Genomic DNA, 13,030 nt, shown 5'->3' with positions numbered 1-13,030 from the left:
GTTTATTTACTAAAGCTGGAGAGTCCAAAATCAGACTCCCTTCTGCATAGAAACCAATCAGCTTCTAACCTCAGCTTGTTCAATGAAGCTTTGGCAATGAAACCTGGAAGCTGATTGGTTTCTATGCAGAAGGGAGTCTGATTTTGCACTCTCCAGCTTTAGTAAATAAACCCCTTGGTGTCTTCTGATGGAATGGCCCATACCAGTAGAGGCATGTGATAGTTGGGCAGGTTCTTCTTGCCTATTACAATCATTATCATTCAAAGTGGTGGGGGTGGGGGGGGGGGGGGTTCAAAGCTTTTACTACATCTAGGGCCCCATTCAAAATTCATCTCTGGATAAACCCAGCAATATGTTTATGGGTTTTGGGGAAAATCTAGAGATTTGATGTACCTGGAGGTAATCTACACAGACAGTGACAGTGGAGACGGGGACTCATGTAAAAAAGTGCCTGAAGAAAGGAGCGTTCTTGAAGCACAAATAAATCAGGCTCTCCCTTTGATGTTCCCAGCACAGCATGGGAGAATGTAAGTGAGAATTTCATTGTTGCCTTGACAACAAGAACCACTCTTTTTGCAGACACTTTAACAAATGGAATATTCCCGTCTTGCCAAGTAGGACCATCAGTTGCGTGTATGTGTTTCATCATGTCCTTACATTGGATAGAACAAGCAGCAAATTTTGGTTCGCTGTTTCTGTAGCGATTTTTGGTTGCCAACTTGGGCCCCAACCCTCTCCTATCTCGATCGCTGGCTTGGAGCCACCCACGGCAGGAATTATGAATTTTAGGGCCAATTAAACAACCCATATGTTTTTGGGCTATTGAAAAATTATCAAGGGTCTACCTTCAATTTTGTAGGTGTTATGTAATTTATTAAAAAAAGTGAACATCCAGCAGAAGTTCAAGGAAAATAGTAACATGTTGGGAAGTTGAAGCACAACTCCAGGCAAAACGTTTTTTGGATAGACCAAGAATTAGAGCCCTGGTAAGGGCTTTATTACTCTATTATTACTATGCTTTATTAAAAATAGCCAGCCCTTTTTTTAATAAAGCCTCAACTTCTTACTGGGTTCATACATGCCTAATCCAAAATAAAAAACAAGCTTTATTCCACCAAATTTTCAGGGGCATAGAAGACCCCTTCCCAAGATGACAGATGACTCTGTCCCTTTGTAGAAAAAAAGCAGATGGCGGCATTCCCTGGGGGAACACTCTGTGATAAGTTAAAAAAAAAAAATACCTGGAAATGTTACACTGACCCATTATCTGTCATGTATGAACTTTACTGTAAAAAATACACTCTCTGGCCACTTTATTAGGTCCACCTTGCTAGTATCGGGTTGGACCCCCTTTTGCCTTCAGATCTGCCTTAATTCTTCGTGGCATAGATTCAACAAGGTGTTGGAAATATTCCTCAGAGATTTTGGTCCATATTGACATGAGTTACTGTTGCCTTTCTATCATCTCAAACCAGTCTGCCCATTCTCTTCTGACCTCTGACATCAACAAAGCATTTTCATCCACTCACTGGATATTTTCTCTTTGTTTGGACCATTCTCTGTAAACCTTAGAGATGGTTGTGAGTGAAAATCCCTCTAGATCAGCAGTTTTGGAAATACTTAGACCAGCCCATCTGGCACCATTAACCATGCCACGTTCAAAGTCACCTAAACTCCCTTTCTTCCCCATTCTGATGCTCAGTTTGAACTTCAGCAAGTCATCTTCACCACGTCTAGATGCCTAAATGCATTGAGTTGCTGCCATGTGATTGGCTGATTAGCAATTTGTGTTACCAAGCAATTGAATAGGTGTACCTAATAAAGTGGCCGGTGAGTGTATACTGGATATATAGGTGTACTTTACTTTAAAAGATAAGCTGCTCCATGCTTACAAAGATTATACAGAGCCGTCTGCCCCATTACGACCTAGCCAACAAAATCTTTGTATTGGACCAGCTTGCTTATTGGTGGCTATAGTAGGGAAGGAGGGGTTCTGTTGGCCAAGTTAGTTTTGACAAGGCCAATGATTTAATGGTATACATCATTCATGGGCAATGTTTTATTTATGTTCTCAAACGTCTACTGAGATTATTAAAGCTGAACTCCAGGGGAATTTAAAGCCTACCCTTGTAGTGGGACTCTGACATCTACCCACCGCCCTCATTTTGTTGAGAAGAGCAGCCATTCTTAGCCAAGGCTCTGTGAAACTCTAAGGCTCCTCCAGAAGTTGCAAGTAATTCATTGAGCTGTGGCTAATCAACCTCCCATTTGATGGTGCCAACATAGTTCTGGGTCTAACACCACTTGGCAGAGCTAGCGGCATGACACCAATGATATTTCCAGCTGTATGAAAGAGTGACATTCTGTCCACTACTGTAAGGGGGGCATTCTTTTCAATGACTAGCATTGTAAAATACATTTTTCCAACTGGCAGCCCCAATGAATTAGTTTTAGAAGGGGTTCACCAAGAACTGAAAACTATTTTATATATTTCTCTGGAGTATTAGGTTGAGTTAAGCTGGTCTAGGGGAACAATAAAAAGATGTTTTACTTACCTTATCCCTCACTTTCACAGGCCCCGAAGCCATTTCCCTTTGTCGCTTTGTCTATTGGTTGCACTTTGACATCATCACATACAATGCAGGACCAGAAGCTCTGTACAGACAGTGAGCTTCCTGAGAGTCTGTCCATGGCACAGTGCATTGGATGAAAAGGGAGAACTGAGGAAGTAACGGATAAGGTAAGTAAAACTGCTTTTTATTATTCTCTTAGACCAGACATTCTCAACTAGGGTTCTGTGGAACCCCATGATTGTCCAGAGATTGCTAGGGACTGCTTGAGCTGTTTTCAATTTACCTCTGATCTGGTAGTGCCTGTATAGTTCCAGGGCCACTTGGCACAGTCAGCAGTAGGACACCAATGGTCTTTTTAGCCATCTGTAAGGGAGGAATTCCTACCACCACTGTAATTGGGACATTCTTCCCACACTGACCACCATTGTAAAGTGCATTTTTCCCACTGACTGCCAAGGTAATGAGTATTCTTCCCACTGATCACCAATGTAAGGTGCATTCTTCTCACAGCCTACCAATGTAAGGGACATTCTTCCCACTGACCACCAATGGAAGGGGCATTCTTCCCACTGACCACCAATGGAAGGGGCTTTCTTCCCACTGACCACCAATGGAAGGGGCTTTCTTCCCACTGACCACCAATGGAAGGGACATTCTTCCCACTGACCACCAATGTAAGGGACATTCTTCCCACAGCCTACCAATGTAAGGGGCATTCTTCCCACTGACCACCAATGTAAGGGACATTATTCCCACTGACCACCAATGAAAGTGACATTCTTCCCACTGTCCATCAATGTAAGAGATATTCTTTCCACTGACCTCCAACATAACGAGTATTCTTCCCACCGACCACCAATGGAAGGGCTTTCTTCCCACTGACCACCAATGGAAGGGGCTTTCTTCTCACTGTCCACCAATGTAAGAGACATTCTTCCCACTGATCACCAATGTAAGTTGCATTCTTCCCACTGTTTACCAATGTAAGAGACATTCTTCCCACTGATTACCAATGTAAGTTGCATGCTTCCCACTGTCCACCAACGTAAGGGACATTCTTCCCACTGACAACCAATGGAAGGGCCATTCTTCCCACTGACCACCAATGTAGGAGATATTCTTCCCACTGACACCAATGGAAGGGCCATTCTTCCCACTGACCACCAATGTAGGAGATATTCTTCCCACTGACACCAATGTAAGAGACATTCTTCCCACTGATTACCAATGTAAGTTGCATGCTTCCCACTGTCCACCAACGTAAGGGACATTCTTCCCACTGACAACCAATGGAAGGGCCATTCTTCCCACTGACCACCAATGTAGGAGATATTCTTCCCACTGACACCAATGTAAGGAACATTCTTCCCACTGACCATCAATGTAAGGAGCATTCTTCCCACTGACCACCAATTTAAGGGTATTCTTCCCACTGACCACAACTATAAGGGACATTATTCCCACTGACCACCAACATAAAGAGCATTCTTCCCAAAGACAAGCAATAAAATTGGTTGTAGCAGGGGCTTCTCAAGAACTGAACATTATTGCAACGGCTCCTCAGGGATCAAACAGTTGAGAAAGGCTACCCTAGACAAAAACAAGCATTTGACAGTTGCAGTGAAGGTGGAGCCCCCTTGCGATGGTAGTTTTTAAAACTTCCATAGAGTTCAACTTTCAACCTGTGTTGGTTAATAAATGAATGAAGAGGTATGTTACAGTATGGTGGTGCGGTGAATTATTTATATACTTGGTACTTAAAGTGATACTAAACACACACTGTGTAATTTACATTGTCCTTTCTCTTTCTGTATGTGGATGATAGCACTGTATTTTTTTTTTAACACCTAAGTACCTTTTTCCTATATTTTTCTATATACAGCTGTCCCATGACCCAGCTCTTTACCAGCCTGTCTGCAGGGAGACATAAGCAGAAGGCGCTTCTAGTCCTCTGCAGCTGGTCACATGTTCAAAAGAAAAAAACAGCCTTTGGGATACAGACTAAAAATAAGTAATTAATATCAAATAAACAGTTTTAAATTGTCATACAAATACATATATTAAATCAAATCTTTAATATTTTTGGGGCAATAACATGGTGTGGGCGGATTTCTGCCAGTCACAGGCTGTGTCACGCCCCTTTGTGTCTGTGTCTTAGAATAACAGAGAGGTGAAGCCTCCATCAATCAAGATGTAATATCCCCCCACCCTATTGTATTTAGCTGATTATTACTATACAGGATTTAAATAGCGCCAACAGTTTGCGCAGCGCTTTACAAAATGAAGGTAGACATTACATTTACAATACAATTTGGTACAAGAGGTTACTAGTTACTGGTTGTTAGAGCTTACAATCTAGGAGATTAGTGGGAATGGAGGAGGAGGAGGAGGATGGAGCGAGCGGGCTGTCATTTATCATTGTGTATATGCCCACATGTGTGACTGTGGCCTGCAAAGATGTGATAGGGAGGAAATGCTAAGGGTGGAAAATACACTGAAAACTGAGCATGTGCAGTAGCTGCCAACACTGCTCTGCAAAATCCCCCGCCTGTAGCGGGGACATGGACAGAAGAGGGAGATAGATAACAGCAGGATCAACCAGGAAAATACAGAAAACAAATACCATAGTGATTGAGTGAGTATGAACAGCATGTAATACAGCATTTACTGATAGTTTTTTATTTTATTTATTTCAGGTATTTATATAGCGCCATCAATTTACGCAGCGCTTTACATATATATTGTACATTCACATCAGTCCCTAACCCTCAAGGGGCGTACAATCTAAGGTCCCTAACTCACATTCATACATACACGTACGAGGGCCAATTTAGACAGGAGCCAATTCACCTACCAGCATGTCTTTGGAGTGTTGGAGGAAACCCACGCAGGCACAGGGAGAACATGCAAACTCCAGGCAGGTGGTGCCATGGTTGGGAGTCAAACCAACGACCCCTGTACTGCCAGGCGGAAGTGCTAACCATTCAGCCACTGTGCTACGATGTGGGTTTAGTGACATTGTAGCTGCCTGCAAAATGAACCGAACCTGCACCCAACCATAGTGGGTGGGCTTGCGAGATAAATCCACTGAGATTAATGTATGATGTACATCAAAAAATAATCCATTTGGCCAAGGGAGGCATCATCACATTTTGCACTATTTTATGGAAGAAGGTCCTAAATGAATGTTCCCGGCTTTCTCAACAGCGTTAGCAGCTAATCAATCGCCTTGTCTTGTCCCCTGCGCTCGCTCTGTATTGTCCCCTGCGCTCGCTCTGTATTGTCCCCTGCACTCGCTCGCTCTGTATTGTCCCTTGCACTCTCTCGCTCTGTATTGTCCCCTGGGCTCGCTCTGTATTGTCCCCTGCGCTCACTCTGTTTTGTCCCCTGCACTCACTCGCTCTGTATTGTCCCCTGCGCTCGCTCTGTATTGTCCCCTGCACTCGCTCGCTCTGTATTGTCCCCTGCGCTCGCTCTGTATTGTCCCCTGCGCTCGCTCTGTATTGTCCCCTGCACTCGCTCGCTCTGTATTGTCCCTTGCACTCTCTCGCTCTGTATTGTCCCCTGGGCTCGCTCTGTATTGTCCCCTGCGCTCACTCTGTTTTGTCCCCTGCACTCACTCGCTCTGTATTGTCCCCTGAGCTCGCTCTGTATTGTCCCCTGCACTCGCTCGCTCTGTATTGTCCCCTGCGCTCGCTCTGTATTGTCCCCTGCGCTCGCTCTGTATTGTCCCCTGCACTCGCTCGCTCTGTATTGTCCTCTGCGCTCGCTCGCTCTGCATTGTCCCCTGCACTCGCTCTGCATTGTCCTCTGCGCTCGCTCTGCATTGTCCCCTGCACTCACTCGCTCTGTATTGTCCTCTGGGCTCGCTCTGCATTGTCCCCTGCGCTCGCTCTGCATTGTCCCCTGCGCTCGCTCTGCATTGTCCCCTACGCTTGCTCGCTCTGCATTGTCCCCTGCGCTCGCTTGCTCTGTATTGTCCCCTGCGCTCGCTCGCTCTCTATTGTCCCCTGCGCTCGCTCTGTATTGTCCCCTGCGCTCGCTCGCTCTGTATTGTCCCCTGCGCTCACTCTGCATTGTCCCCTGCGCTCGCTCTGTATTGTCCCCTGCGCTCGCTCGCTCTGCATTGTCCCCTGCGCTCGCTCGCTCTGTATTGTCCCCTGGGCTCGCTCTGCATTGTCCCCTGTGCTCGCTCTGCATTGTCCCCTACGCTTGCTCGCTCTGCATTGTCCCCTGCGCTCGCTTGCTCTGTATTGTCCCCTGCGCTCGCTCGCTCTGTATTGTCCCCTGCGCTCGCTCTGTATTGTCCCCTGCGCTCGCTCGCTCTGTATTGTCCCCTGCGCTCGCTCTGTATTGTCCCCTGCGCTCGCTCTGTATTGTCCCCTGCGCTCGCTTGCTCTGTATTGTCCCCTGGACAGGAAAGCATCATGCTTATATTTTAACGACCTTTTCCAAACAAACTGAAACGTGACACAGATAGGTGGATGACTGAGCCTTTCATGAGCGCAGTGAATGCACTTGTCTTTGAGCCACTGATGGTTATCCTGAGTGTCATGACCCCGGGGCAAGCCATTTATTTTCTCTGTGACAAAACAATTGTCAGCTCTGCAGCGTAGGTCTGATTTGTTTACATACAAGGGAGATCACATTGTGCCCTGGGGCTGAGAATGTGCCTGGGTGCACTCCGAACTGCCGAAAAAAGAAACAAAGGTGGTAACACTAAACAATATTACAGCAGATGTAACCCTCAGCTGGCATTTGCATGGCTACAGCAGTACAGTGTATCATACAGAGTTACTTTAACCGCTTTCCCGCCGCCCTATAGCAGAAATACTGCAACGGGGCGGCACGGGTGTGCAAAATCACGTATATCTACATGATTTTGCAGTTCCTACCCGCGCCACCATTCCTGGACTCAGCTGGCAATCACCGGGTCCCGGCTGGTGATTAGCCACCGGCACCCGGTGATCGCCGAGTAGTACTGACAGGGGAGAGCACTGTATGTAAGCAATACAGATCTCTCCCCTGTCAGCTCCTGTACACTGCTTTGTATGGCTCTGCATAGCAGAGCCATACAAAGCAGTGTGCTAACAGTTGAAAGCACACACACAGCATACTGTGAAACAGAACCTTTCTGCAAACTAGTAATCCCATCAACTCTATGTAAAGCGATGAACAAGGCAACCATGCTTATGGCCCAGTCCGGGTGAAAACCATTGATCTCTCCACAGATACAGTGAAAGAGTGAATGTTGCCACCCAAGGACAGGAAACATGTTATTTGCAGGATTACCAGGTGAAAATAAAGGGAAAGCATGAAAAAAAAGAAAACTAAGGCAGCCACCACATCTAAGGACTGGTAAACTAAAACAGATTACATTTTTATTTACATATTGCAGTAAAACGTACAGACTGTAGGATTACTGGACAGGATGTCGCTGTGTAATGGAAAACATCACAATTTGTTACATCACTACCTTCACGTGTTTAACTGTGAATGTTATTCAGGGCTGGGACAACATGGGGGGGGGGCAGGATTTACAGCTGACTTGGGTGCAATATTTTCATTTGGAAGGGGATGGGGTAGGTGGAGCAACAGCAACTATCCCGGGTGCAGTGTTTTGAGGTAGTGGAGGGGGGGGGGGGTCAGGATTTGAAACTGCCCCGGGGTAATGCTTTACTGAGCAAAAGAGGGGGAGTCAGGAGGAACAGCATCCCCTGGTGCCATATTATCATGTGGAAGGAGGGGGCAGGATGAGGAGCTTCCCTGGGCACAGTGTTTTCAGGTGGAGGGTTGGGGATGGGGAACAGGATTTGAAGTTGCCCTGGGCACAGTGTTTTTTGATGTGGGGGGTGCATTTTGATCTTGTCTCTGCTCATTCCTGATCTTTTTACAATCAGTGCATGGAGACCGGTGCGAACAGCCAGCAGGAAGATTCCATGATACTACTGTGCACTTCCAGATCCATATGAAACCCTACTGGTGGACCCGGACCTGTGCAAGGATGCAGAGATGAGAGCAGTGGCAACTAGTAATAGGATCCTAGCTGCAGTAGATGAATGGGTGCACCCCAGGGGGGGGCAGTTTGGCAACTGTGATCAGGCAAGCACTTGGGGGGGGGGGGAATACAGTTTGGTATCTTGACCTTGCCCTCCTAACCAGGGGCGGACTGACCATTTGGAAACTCGGGCACTGCCCGAGGACCCGGGGTCAGTAGGGGGCCCCATGAGATGCCCCTGGTACCTTTTTCATAGGCTTTTTTGAGTTTAGGCAAGGACACAGGGGCCCCATGATCCCCTATTGCCCGGGGGCCCCATGAATTTTCATTCTGCCCCTGCCTGGCACTGATGTTATTCCAAACCCTTTTGGGAGTTAGGTTTGCTTGGTCCTTTAAGTATGATCAGTATTGGTGCCAAAGTGGGCCTTGCACCCAAGACCCATGGGGAAGGGGGGACACAGTTTTTCATCTTCACCCGGGGCACTGAATGAGCTTGCCCTGGCACTAATGTTATCCCAAACCATTTTGGGAGTTAGGTTTACATGGTCCTTTAAGTATGATCAGTATTGGTTCCAAAGTGGGCCTTGCACCCAAAACCAGTGGGGAGATGGGGGATGCAGTTCGGCATCTTCGCCCAGGGCACTGGATGCTCTTTCCCTGGCACTAATGTTATTCCAAAACCTTTTTAGCGTTGGGATTATATGGTCCTTTAAGTTTGACCAGGATTGGTGCAAAAGTGGGCCTTGCACCCAAGACCAGGACACAGTTTGGCACTGAATGACCTTGCCCTGGCACTGATGTTATCTAAATAACAAGTGGTCTTTTAAGTATGACCAATATTGATGTTAAAGTGGGTCTTGCACCCAAGACCAGTGGTGAGAAGAGGGACGCAGTTTGGCATCTTTTACTATGACAATGGATGACCTTACCCTAGCACTGGTGTTACTCCGAACCCTTTAGGGAGTTTTTAGGTGGTCCTTTAAGCATGACCTGTATTGGTGCCAATGTGAGCCTTGCACCCAAGACCCATGGTGAGAAGATGGACACAATTTGGCCTCTTTTACTATGACAATGGATGACCTTACCCTGGCACTAGTGTTACTCCAAACCCTTTAGGTAGTAAGCTTTAAGTGGTCCTTTAAGTATGACCATTATTGGTGCCAATGTGAGCCTTGCACCCAACACCCATGGTGAGAAGAGGGACACAATTTGGCCTCTTTTACTATGACAATGGATGACCTTACCCTGGCACTGGTGTTACTCCAAACCTTTTAGGTAGTTAGCTTTAGGTGATCCTTTAAGTATGACCATTATTGGTGCCAATGTGAGCCTTGCACCCAACACCCATGGTGAGAAGAGGGACACAATTTGGCCTCTTTTACTATGACAATGGATGACCTTACCCTGGCACTAGTGTTACTCCAAACCCTTTAGGTAGTAAGCTTTAAGTGGTCCTTTAAGTATGACCATTATTGGTGCCAATGTGAGCCTTGCACCCAACACCCATGGTGAGAAGAAGGACGCAGTTTGGCATCTTTTACTATGACAATGGATGACCTTACCCTGGCAATGGTGTTACTCCAAACCTTTTAGGGAGTTTTTAGGTGGTCCTTTAAGTATGACCTGTATTGGTGCCAATGTGAGCCTTGCACCCAACACCCATGGTGAGAAGAAGGACGCAGTTTGGCATCTTTTACTATGACAATGGATGACCTTACCCTGGCACTTGTGTTATTCCAAACCTTTTAGGGAGTTAGCTTTAGGTAGTCCTTTAAGTATGACCATTATTGGTGCCAATGTGAGCCTTGCACCCAAGACCTGTGGTACCAATTACATTCCCTCTATGCAATTTACGGAAAAACGCAAGGTATCGCTCCTGCCACCCACCTTTATTTCAACATTATACAAATCTTTCATAGTAAACATGTAGCAAAGTGAACATCTATTAAACGAATACAGCCGTACTGCCTGTTGTCTCCTCTCTAATATGCCTTACTTTTATTTTTTTGTAACCTTGTTGGGACCGGAGTCTTCACCGAGGCCTAACACAGAGCTTTGTGGAGAATGGGCACAGTGACGGCTCCCTGCAGCTGCTCCCATGCTGCAGTTGGAGGGGTGCCACCATCTTGTGCGGCTCGGGATTCAGGGAGCTCTGAAATGGCGTCCACCTGGCACGGCCCGCAGAGGGCTGGGCTTTGCGAGCAGTATCGAAAAGGCCCGGCGCGTTTGCTGGACCTGTCTACAGAGAAAAACGCAGGCAGGTTTCTGTGGTTACAAAGAGGGAAAAGGGGACAGGCCGATTGTAAGAGCTAAAAAAAAAAAAAAAAAAAAAAAGAAAAGAAAATGAGTCAAGAAAGGAAAAAAAAAAAAAAAAAAAAAAAAAAAGGAGACACACAGACAGCAGACTGGCACAGACTGCAAGGAGTGGCACAGCGGGCAAGACATCGGGATAGCGAGACGTTATTAAACCACGAAGGAAAGGCAATAATTAAACGGAACACGGAACAAGTATTAGGAGAACATACAAAAAAAAAAAAACGGGCAGAAGACCAGCCACAATAGAAAAGCAAGGTGCATATCCAAACCGTTTTTTGTTTTTTTTTTCGTAGGACAGTAACCCTGTCAATGCTGCAGCGTTACGGATGGCTAAGAAAAAAATACAATCGAGAAGCCAGCTTTTACAATAAAACAGAATGGGGGAGACGTCTTCGGTATACAGATACGGATCTGAGCACAGACAGGCGAAGAAACGTTTTTTGGAACAAAAAAAAAAAGGCAAAAAAAGGGACAAAAAAAATACAGTGGGAGGGGTGGGATTCAGAATTTGTAGCAGTCCTTTTAAGGTGCGCCGAAAACGACAGGTGGCGAGGGATCCAATCTGTTGGGTCGCTACTTTTTCGTCTCTCTGTGTATACAGAAGGAGTAGTTGATAAAAAATTGCCGTTTTCCAGCATTTTGCTCAATTTCGCCTGCCGTAAGGACAGGGGCGGACTGACAACTCATGGGGCCCCCGGGCAATAGGGGATCATGGGGCCCCTGTGTCCGTGCCCAAACTCAAAAAAGCCTATGAAAAAGGTACCATGGGGCATCTCATGGGGCCCCCTACTGACCCCGGGCCCTCAGGCAGTGCCAGAGTTTCCAAATGATCAGTCCGCCCCTGGTGGAGAGAAAAAAGGAGGGAGATGCCTGTAAAATCAATCCACAGTGTGCATTTGTAATCTGTAGTATACTTGCTGTGTGTTGCCTTTAAGCGTTGTGACGTCACAGACCCTCCCCTACACGTTACGCCACTGGGTCATGTGGCTGTCCCCTGATGAAGCCACATGACCCGGTGGTGTAACGCATAGGGGAGGGGCTCAGTTTTGGCTTTAGTTATATTTTTTAAAAATTGTAAAACTGATTTTTTTTTTGGTATGGGTCAAGGCACCTCTACAAAGCGCGGCTCCTAACTAAGCTATCTGAGCTCCCAAATACATGGCTAGCAGGCTTACCTTGCAACGTCTGCTTATATTTTCCTTCCTGCTGATTACCTTTTTAAATAAAACCTTTCCATTTTCTATACATACCTTATTTTAGACCCAGTGACATCATAACTGGGTCTCTGTGCTTCTCTATGCAATACAGGCAGGTCATGGCTGGTGGGAGGGGCTGCCAGGGTGCTTCCTGAAAGCATCACAGCAACCTCTGTAACCATTTCCAATCCGAACGCTGTATATAAACGGCCCGACGGTGGCAGTGCAGGAGCGGGTTGCTGTTCATAAACGGCGCCCACCATTTTGGATTGTGCACGCTCCCTGGGAACAGCGGAACACCGGTCGCTGAAGGCGACCTCTGTATGAGGTCCTGATCATGTGATCACTGATTGGCCAATTATTATATTATTATTATACAGGATTTATATAGCGCCAACAGTTTGCTCAGCGCTTTACAATACAGCAACAATACAGTTCAATACAAGAGGGATAGGAGGGCCCTGATCCTTGGAGCTTACAATCTAAGAGGGAGGGGCTAGTGGTACAAAAGGTTCATGAGCCCTTAACATGACTTAACACAGCTGAGGACTCAAGAGTCAGTAGGACGGGCTCCCGGTTATCATTGGAACAGCCAATCACAGCGATCACATGATCCGGAAACTATTGAATTGTTTCCAGCATTTAAATTTAAAGGGCACATCAGCAGAAAAAGAGAACACTACGGGGCTGATTTACTAAAACCTGGAGAGTGCAAAATCTGGGGCAGCTGTGCATGGCAGCCAATCAGCTTCCAACTTCAGCTCGTTCAATTAGGCTTTGACAATAAAACCTGGAAGCTGATTGGTTACTATGCAGCGCTGCACCAGATTTTGCACCCTTCAGTCTTAGTAAATCGACCCTTATGGCTATAGAGCAGCTTTGTCAAACTGGTGGCCCTCCAGCTGTTACGAAAATGAAACTACAAGTCCCATCATGCCTCTGCCTTT

General features: G+C 46.4%; 1 long non-coding RNA gene across 1 annotated transcript in view; it reads left to right on the top strand.

Moving 5' to 3' along the window:
• LOC149432672 (uncharacterized) overlaps positions 1-2,765 on the top strand; it is a 91,657-nt gene extending 88,892 nt beyond the window's left edge. The window contains exon 3 of the long non-coding RNA XR_016308973.1: positions 2,576-2,765. This is a non-coding gene — a long non-coding RNA (uncharacterized LOC149432672). The remainder of the gene's footprint in view (positions 1-2,575) is intronic.
• The last annotated feature ends 10,265 nt before the right edge of the window (positions 2,766-13,030 follow it).

This window comes from Staurois parvus, unplaced genomic scaffold, assembly GCF_062004578.1.
Source record: "Staurois parvus isolate SC_StPar_1 unplaced genomic scaffold, SC_StPar_1.0 ptg002113l, whole genome shotgun sequence".
Lineage (NCBI taxonomy): Eukaryota > Metazoa > Chordata > Amphibia > Anura > Ranidae > Staurois > Staurois parvus.
The sequence above is the reverse complement of the archived record's forward strand: the minus strand, read 5'-3'. Positions and strand labels throughout refer to the sequence as shown.